This window comes from Uloborus diversus, chromosome 6 (genome assembly GCF_026930045.1).
Source record: "Uloborus diversus isolate 005 chromosome 6, Udiv.v.3.1, whole genome shotgun sequence".
NCBI classification, from domain to species: domain Eukaryota; kingdom Metazoa; phylum Arthropoda; class Arachnida; order Araneae; family Uloboridae; genus Uloborus; species Uloborus diversus.
In genome coordinates, this window is record NC_072736.1 from 29,221,392 (window position 1) to 29,231,913 (window position 10,522).

Sequence of the window (10,522 nt, forward strand, 5' to 3'; positions counted from 1 at the left end):
AAACCTCAGAACAAGTTGAAAAGTATCATTCTCGTTGGTTAATTCTTCTGAAGAACATTTATAAAATATTTCACAGTACAAGTCTTACAGCATGAATCCCTTTGGTTGGATCTTCTGAAAAGATTTATAAAAACCTCAGAACAAGTTGAAAAGTATCATTCTCGTTGGTTAATTCTTCTGAAGAACATTTATAAAACATTTCACAGTACAAGTCCTACAGCATGAATCAGTTTGGTTTGTTCTTCTGAAGAGATTTATAAAAACCTCAGAACAAGTTGAAAAATATCATTCTCGTTGGTTAATTCTTCTGAAGAACATTTATAAAACATTTCACAGTACAAGTCCTACAGCATGAATCAGTTTGGTTTGTTCTTCTGAAGAGATTTATAAAAACCTCAGAACAAGTTGAAAAGTATCATTCTCGTTGGTTAATTCTTCTGAAGAACATTTATGAAACATTTCACAGTACAAGTCCTACAGCATGAATCAGTTTGGTTTGTTCTTCTGAAGAGATTTATAAAAACCTCAGAACAAGTTGAAAAGTATCATTCTCGTTGGTTAATTCTTCTGAAGAACATTTATAAAATATTTCACAGTACAAGTCCTACAGCATGAATCCCTTTGGTTTGATCTTCTGAAAAGATTTATAAAAACCCCAGAACAAGTTGAAAAGTATCATTCTCGTTGGTTAATTCTTCTGAAGAACATTTATAAAACATTTCACAGTAGAAGTCCTACAGCATGAATCAGTTTGGTTTGTTCTTCTGAAGAGATTTATAAAAACCTCAGAACAAGTTGAAAAGTATCATTCTCGTTGGTTAATTCTTCTGAAGAACATTTATAAAATATTTCACAGTACAAGTCTTACAGCATGAATCCCTTTGGTTGGATCTTCTGAAAAGATTTATAAAAACCTCAGAACAAGTTGAAAAGTATCATTCTCGTTGGTTAATTCTTCTGAAGAACATTTATAAAACATTTCACACAGCACGAGTCCAAGGGCATGAACTCCTTTGGTTCGTTCTGCTCAAGAGCTTTATAAAAAGCTTCACAGAACAAATCGAGCTGAGCAATATCTGTCTCTTGGATTTTTTTCCTTTGGAGAACTTTTTTTCAAAGTTTCACAGAACAAATCGAACAGTATCAGTGGAATTGAGTGGATTTTCTCTGTAATTTTCTAAGCATCTTTGCGAAAAGTTTTGAATGGTATCGATGAGGACCTTATTTTAATCGTCTGAGAAGACTTATGAAACATTTTGGTGGACAGGCCAAATGCCGCAATACTGATTTATCTTGGAGAATAGCAGACACATATGCAATAACATAAAACAAATGCAGCAACAGCTTTTTAAAAATATTGATGACTTCTTCATTTTTCTGGGAGGAAATCTGTGACGTATAGTATACATTTCCCGGGGATAATTTGAATAGTAACATTGATATTTTTGGATTGTTCTTTTTGACGGTAGTAAATATAGCAACAGTATCACCTCAACAATCATTCACATTCTCGAGATGTTCGACAGTACAAAATGTAACTTACGCAACAGGTTTTCTTAACAGTAATAGATATAGCTCATGCAACCCCGGTGTCAACTCGACTTTAACGTTGATGTTCTTGGATTATTCTTTTTAACAGTAATAAATATAATTTATGCGGCATTATTGCATACTGCAACAGCATTTTGTCTCACTAAATGTCATTGTCTTCTTTATGTTAGTCTCGGAAAAAACTTAAAATATTAAGGGTTGTTTTTTTTTTTCTTCTTTTTTTTCCAAAAGACCTTGAACTGTATCATTGACCACCTTATCATTATTCTTCGGAAGAAGCAAAAAGATTTAAAATTCATACAATAGAAAGTTTTAAGATACCAATGTGATCCACATTATATCAGGAATAATCCTGAAGAGAGGTTGAAATTCTTACCCTACTAATTTTGCTTAGGAGCATAATAAGCAGAATCCTTCCCAAACATCTGATAGAATATCGTAAGAGAAAGCTTAAGGTATAGAAGAATTTTGAAACTCATCCTGTTAGATACATAAATGCTGAATAAAAATTATTACCTACTCGACTCATTTTCCTTTGGAGCACGATGTCGGATCCTTTTTGAAATTCTGATAAGATATCATAAAATAAAACTTAAGGTATTAAAACACTTTGAAATACATCTTCTTAAACACACTAGTACAGTGTAAAAATTTTTACTTCTCTCCTTTTTCTTCGGAGAATAAGATTTAGAATCCTTTCCAAACCTCTTACAGGATACCGTAGATGTTAATTTAACGAATAGAGGGAATTTCAAACACATCTTATAATACATATGAAAATTGTTACTCGACACATTTTTGAACGATCCTTCCCGAACCACTGGTGATATATTGCAAAAAAAAACTTAAGGTACCGGAAGGCTCTGAAACAGGATACCGTTAAAGATAATTTAACGAATAGAGGGATTTTTAAACACATCCTGTGATACATATAAAAATTGTTATTCGACATATTTTTGCACAATCCTTATGGAACCTCTGGTAGGATATTACAAAAGAAAACTTAATGTACGGGAAGGCTCTGAAACAGGATACCGTAAAAGATAATTTAACGCAAAGAGCGATTTTTAAACACATCCTGTAATACATATAAAAATCGTTACTCGACAAATTTTTGCACGATATTTACTGAAACTCTGATAGGATGTTTCAAAAGAAAACTTTAGGTACCGGAAGGCACTGAAACACTTCCTATTAGAAACATACATTTTGCATTAAACGTTTATATTCTTTAGGAAAGTATTTTTGCATACTGCTAGAGTATTTCACTAAATCAAAGATTATTTTTTCTTATTAGATGCGTTTTATCTAAGATTTTGCTCTATTACTGAAAATTCCCCCCCTCCCCCAAAAATGAAAAATCAAAATTATTTTTATAGAAATTCTTTGACTTAAAATAAAAATGTATAGATGCTTATCCATATAAAGCATCGTTGCTTAAAAATGTGATTATTATTCATTTAAATCATTTTTATACCTATATGATGTAATACAATTTAGACAATCAAATAGTTCTTTTTTCATAGATTTAGTGAATAACAAAGTATTTTGGGTAGTAATCAAGGAATAAAATTCTAAAACATCAGGTAAAAATCAAAAGCCATCTGCGTATTTTGAATATCATGATTGGCTAATGGTGGTTTTGTTGTAAATATGTGATTACATAGGCATTTGTAATATTATGAGCTTAAAGTTCTTCACTTGGAATAATTTATGTACAAGCTTAAGAATGTTTATTTTTTAGGCAATTAGTCAATTTTTGGCACAATATTATTTTTGAATTAACAATAATCTGTTAAGAGTTTTATCAAAATTTATAGAAGTTTTTGAGCAACTATTGTGTGGCAACACTTCTGCGTATAAATTTAAATTTTTCTCCCATCAGAGAACTAAATTCGTAGCTACTAAATGCTTTATCTAATTTTGTGTCCGTAAAAAACATGCCAAACATTTTAAAATCTTAAAACATATCAAAATTTAAGGATTATTCTTACTCTACGCAAAGTGATAAATTTACCATTTCATACATTTTTGCTCCTATTCAAGTAAATAAATAATTACATTATACAAATTAATATGTTCTTTGTGTAAGTAAAGAAATAACCTTATAAAAACCAGCAGAGAAAAAGATATTTTCAGTAAAGAAGTCTGAGATTTTTTTAATAAAAAAGTAACGCACCTGTTTGAACACACATTAAAATGAGTAAAAGCTTTTCCTTTTTTCTTACAAATAAGCAATTTATTACAAAGAGTATTTCCATACTAAATGCAAATTTTTTTTAGATATTTCCTCACAGGTTTTCTGCAAGTTTTCTACTATTAAATAGTTTGCTTTTTAGCATTTTTTCTCCATTAAATCACATTATTTTTTAGCTTAAAGCCTTAAAAGTGAAACAATTGAGTTGATGATGTTATGCATTCTTCTTCAATATCCAAGATTCCATTGAATATGTTAAAGTCGTTCATTCTACAGATGAATTTCATGTCAGAACTTTAAAATTGAAGAATGTTTAAAGCTTTAGACTCTTGCAATAAAAGCGTTACTTGACTTTCAAAGTATGCTTTAATATTGTTTAAAGAAAATTATTTCTAAGTTATCTAGCTTTCTGTAACCTAAATTAAATCGAAAAACTTGATAAATGTATATAGGTCATGTACTTACAAATCTGTTATATGCTACTGTAAAGTATATTTTCATGTTACTGAATTAATTTTAGAAATAGCATTTGAAAACGTATGCATATCAAGTTTTATCAAGGCTAACGGTAATATGCTATGAATTATCGATATTAAATTGTATTAAAAGAATCAAAGCTTTTTGCCAAAATTTATGGACATTTAAATTAAACAAATTTGTCTTAACATTTGCAAATTTAACAGTATTTTATTTGCATTTTCACGCGAGATTTGTTGATTTAGAAGTGCGAATTTTTTGCATTAATATTTATAGCTATATGTAGGAAAAACAAAAACAAAAAGCAATTTTTTGAAGGGGAAAAAAGTCAAGTTTACTTGTAGGCCTGTACTTTCATGTAAAATTCAATTTTGTATGATAGTATTTTTTACCCAGTTCAAAGAGGTTCTCGCCAAACTGTTACTCTTTCAGTGAGTTTGGCATCAATCTCTTTAAAGTATTCCTTTGCAATTGTGCCAATCCAGTGCCTATGTTGTAAATGTTTATTGTTGCAAAACTCAGAATAAAACAGCTGTTTGCTAGTTGTCGTTGTTGTTTTTCTTCATATATAAACTAGAAAGCTACGCTATCACCTACATCAATAAGAAATTCCATACGAGATAACGCACACTATTGGTTTTTAGTTATAAATTTAATTCAGAAACATTAAGGTAACATAGCAAAGCAGCGTAAAGGTAAGCGATCATGCTTAAGTAAATGACCTTAGAAAATACGCTTTCAAGAAATCGATTTTCCTCCCTGCCCAAAAGTGGAAAACAAGTACAGGGTGGGACGCGGAAACTTCTTTTTTTTGAATTTGGCGCGCAAAAAGGGTAAACGTCAAAGACTGATGGGGAGAGATTTTAACCCGTTTACATGCGGAATCTACATGTACGCTTTTACAACTTAAATTTCAAAAAAATTCTGAGCAGCCCTTCCTAATATGATTAAAAATATGAAACGCGCGTGAAAACGAAAGGTTCCCTTTCTTCGATCGGAATTGCATATAAGGTAATTACTCGTTATTTATGTATACGAGTATACTTGATATTTTATCATTGTACAAATGTATACTTGATGTATTATCACAGTCTAGTGATTATTAAATGAAACAGATTTCTTTTAACACAGTAACGTAATCAGTCACACTCAACACTAAATAAAAATTCTCTCAGGTGAAAAACTGAGTGGACTTTTGCCTGACTGCGATGAAGGTCCAGAGAAAGGCTAAAGTTTGTCCATCAGACTGGTTAGTTTGTAATTCAAGTGAACGATAACATTATTTTTGTTGGAAAATATTCATTGCAGAGTCGGCAATCATGTGAAACACGAACTGAAATTCTACTTGAATAGTCACAAAAACTTCTCAAAATAACTTTGGTAAAAATTTATTCAACTAAAATCATAAAACACGATTGCAACTAATAGGAACTGAAAAACTGGCCATCCCGGCATTTCTTGACAAATTGCACTTACGTGCCCCAACCCGCGAGTAGCATGAAAAGAAAAGACTGGAGAGAAGAAAAATCACTTCATCAACGTTTTATACCTTAAATCGCTACTGTGATTGCGCAATTGCATGAAAATCAAAAAGTATTTCGATTTAAAAGCGAACAAAGTAGTTTTAGCATATTAACGTAGATGCCAAACCAAATTTAGTTTAGAAAAATGAAGGACAGGAGGCACATGACCAGGAATGTTTCCTTATTTCCAGAAATTTTCCCTTTGAGCAATGCATTTGGGTTGTTTCCTTCAGTCAAAAGTACTACTTTTATCACTGAAATTGATAGAAAAAGCTATAAAAATAATATGGAGCGAGAAAAACTTTCATTTTCCCAACGCTTTTTTTTTTTTTTTTAACTGTCCGATTTTGAAAATAAGGCGTGGTCTTTATGACGTCACAAATGATGCACTTTGCCGCATCTTTCTACCGCGTATCCACGTTAAGATAATCAAGAAGTAAATTAAATATTGCGCTTTACGCTTGCTATCAACCATATCGTTGCAAGCACACGTGAGTAAAGGTGCAAATTAAATATTCTGCGTGAATGACATTTCATTATTTGTGATGTCATTGGCAGACGAGTAAAGAATGAAAGCGCACCAATTAAAATAAATTTTTAAAAATATTAAAATTAGTCAAATTGTTTTAAAAAAATAGTTAGATCTTATGCTTTTAAGCATGCTCTTTCAGAAAAAAAAAACTTTTAAAATTTCGGAAACGACCCCATTGGGAAGTTAAAATTCAAATATTCTTATTCAAACTAAGCTTGCTTTCGACGAGCTGAACCGGGAGCTACAGGTTAACCCTTTGAGCCCCTTGATCACGTGACAGCTAATGATCACGTGCTTCAATTAATCAATCAACAGCTTAAAACGATAACCGGAGCGACAACCAGTAGATGATAAAACGCTGCGATTAGTACCGGTTACTCACTGGTCGACCGGTTAGGTTCATCGAACGAAACCTAATTCTATTCTATTCAAGAGTCACAACTGACTACAACTGCATTTATGTCGAGGACTGCATACTAAGTGCCTTGCCTCCATTGTTTTTATATACCGATAGATGGCAGCACCATCACCGGATCGAGCAGTTAATGAGAATTTAGAACTAGTCCAAGAGCTAATAGCTACCTGGTACTAGCACCCCCAGAGGTATCGTTTCACTTGGAGGACATTGAGACCACGAGCATATTTAACGTCGCCCAGTCCCCTTTAATGACGACGGTGGGTCTTCGACCAGCAAGGATCGAACCCGAGGCCCTCCGGCCCCGAGTCCAATGCCTTACCGATCAGGCTACCACGGCCCCGAAACCTAATTACGTTGCAATAATGTGCAGTATATGGGTGCTCAAAGAGTAGATGACGTCATGTCGTGTTACATTCAATTCTTAAATAAGTTATTTTAAATGATTTAACCCATAACGCAGTTTTTTGTGTTTCGAAAGGTTTTACTTTATCCACGCAAGTGTGTACTTTTTGTAAGTTATATACAGTCTGTTATACAGTAAGTTCTATAAAACCTGACGTAAATGAAGATACAGTTTTGAGAATAACTTCTGAAAAGTCAAGACGCTGGTGTTTATAGTGAGCCTGTGAAAGTTTCTTAGATGGAAGAATAATCTGTGGAAGCATCGCTTCTTCCCTGGATCTCATTCGATTTAATCGGACGGTGGTGGACTGCTTAGATAACAACCTGTTAGCAATAAAATCAGTTCAAGTATTTGTATTTAAAAACGCAATGTGAAACAGAAATGTCCTATCCATAATTTTTCCAAATATCGTAGAAGTTATTTTTCCCTTTCACCTTAGACGATTTTAAAGGTATGTTCCTTTTTTTTCTTAACCCTTCAAAACTTGTGTCAAATAAAAGATCTGAGAACTTGTCGAAGAAGCAATTTCCGAACGCTGCTTATTTCCCTTAAAAATGTGTCTAAAATGTGTCTTAGTTCAAAATATTTCATTTAGTATTTATGCAAAACACCAAACAGCTAACAAATTCAGAGTAATAACAAATGATTAATTTGATGAAACAAGATTTTTCACTTCGTCGTGTTGGGGCGAATTCTGGAGAATTACAAAATGTGAATATTTCTTTCGACACTTTCAAAGCCGCAGACGATAAAGTGTAAACGATTTTTCCCTTTCACATGCCTGTTCCTTTCTCTTCCATTAACCTTTTTTTATACTGATAATTTCTATGTCTTAGTAGCAATTCAAAACATAACTTGCTGTTTTAGCAACTTTTTTTTGGCAAAGAAAAAGAAATGGCAACAAAAACTTTGCTAATAGCCTCCAGAAAAATGTTGAAACTTCATCTTTATTCGGGGTGCAACTGCTTTGATACTAAGACTCACACAAACATTGTAAAAGTTACTAGAAGTCACGTTGTACTTTACCTTTTTTAGGTCTATACTCTGTGACGATTCGGGATGAAAAATGTTGCTGTTGTTTTTTTAGAATCAGTTACGTTTACTTAGGTTTTGTGTGGTTCTATTGAGAATTACCAATTTCGCTCCCCCCCCCCCTCTGGAAAATATTACTAACCGCTAATTAGCTATTTTTACGGTATTCACCGTCGAATATTCATTTAATCATCTTTAACTTAAAGAATTTCCTTAAGCTGTAGTCAATACCACGTGTAACTGACTGGCATTTTTAGAGCAAAGCAGTAAGTATTTTGTAATATTCAACGCAAAATATACGTTGTGCGAACGATATTTTCTCCTGGACTATTTACATTTTAACCTGAATTCTGTAGTTGAATTCTAGAAACATATTTTGGTTGATTTTTAAAAATTTGTTATAAACACGGTAATTGAGAGACATTTGAAAAATTAGCATGTCAATCCGTTACTATGCTTTTGAGATTTTTTTTTTTTTTTTTGAACAATCACGATTGCTAATTGTTTTCATTTGACCGTCCTTGATGTCCGGTTCCTTTTACAACCCCACCGTCCTCTGCAGGCGCGAGTCCTCCCGGTAGCCGCTGCTCCTGGTCGATGGCGTCTATATCCTACCCACACGCACGCTCATACACACTCGCACACATCCACAGATGCGCCTTTACACACATACACACACGCCAGCGTGCATACACACTAGTCTAAGCGCACACACAAGCATACACATACACAACTATAAACAAGTAACTGCCCAAGAGCAGGGAAAGGAACCGTTTCTAGAAACAAGCGTTTAGGGTAGTAACCACTGAGTAAGGTCCTGTCGCAACTCGTGCTTGCGAAAAAAAAATTTGAATTCAAAATTTCAGAATCCAAATTAAAAGTTTTTTTTTTTAATCATTCCCAAAATGTATTTCTAGAATTCAGTTATACCATTGAATTCAGCTTCAAAAATACAATAATCCAGGAGAAAAGATCGTTTACCCAACGTATATTTTGCGTTGAATGTTGCAAAATATACATTATTTTGTTTTAAAAATGTCAGTCAGTTACCCGTGCAATTGCCCATGCATAATTTAAATCATTTAGCGCAAGTATTTATTTCCATTGTTCTTGGTGTAAAAAAGATATATAATTTTCATCTGTTAACTATATTTTATTGAATATTCTGATTGCGCAACACATATGTCATCGCCCAGAAAGGTCATTTAATGACTGTTTTGCGCATTATGAATTAAATTTTCAACTGTTCGAATTTGTAAGTTTGCTTTTGTATGATATTTCTTGTGTTAATTGACAAAAAAGCAATCCTCTAGCTTCAAACAAAGCATTGACTTTAAAATAATCTCACGTTTGTAGATGCAATAATTTATGGAAAATGGAGTCCTTGCTTTATACTCAAGAAGAATTTCATCTCCCAGAATTAAAACGATTTGTCTTTTTGCAGAAAATGAAATTTGAATCCTGACTAAAAATGCTAGTATTAAAATCGGAAAGCTTAAGACCAAATATTTGTCGCTTCAAAGTATTTTAGAATTTTATTCTTCGCAAATAAATCTGCAGCAATAGAGCAATTCTGTAAAAATAAAAATCTGCAGCACAGGTAAGCAGAACTACGCGCAGCAGCAAGGAATACGTTAATTTTTAATTTGGGAATTAAGATCATACTTTAATTACAATAAAAACAGAAAACGTTTCGCATTTATGGACGCATTTTTTTAACTTCATTTATTTTTCATCTCCGTGGGTTGAAAACAAAAATGCAAAACTGTTCGTTGCTATTAAAATGCATAGTTTTAAAATACCATAATATTACGTAAAAGTAAAATATTTTAAGACGATAAATTAAAAAATATAACTATAGATTAATTTTATTTAATTGGGATGTTTCCATCAGTTTCAAGTACTACTTTTAGTCAGTGAAGCTGATCGAATGAGCAAAAAAAAAAATAACACGGAGCGAGAAAAACTTTGTTTCAAAACGCTTAATTTTTAATTAAATTTTTAAACTGTGCGATAGTTTAAATAAGAAGTGGTCTTTATGACGTCACAAGAGATGAACTTTGGCGCGCTGAATGCTTACGTTTGCTGTCTATCGCGTTTCCAGATTATGATAATTAAGAAGCGAATTAAATATTGCACTCTGCGCTAATGGCATCAGTGAATGGCATTTTATCACTTGTGATGTCATGTGCAGAAGCATAAAACATGAAACTGAATTTGTGAACAGATTAAAGTAATGGGGTTGTTTCCTTCAGTCAAAAGGTGTACTTTTAGCCACTGAAATTGATAGAATAAGCAAAAGAAATAACATGGACCCAGAAAATTCTTTCGTTTTCCAAACAGTTATTTCTTAATTAATTTTTTAAACTGTCCGATTTTTCAAACAAAA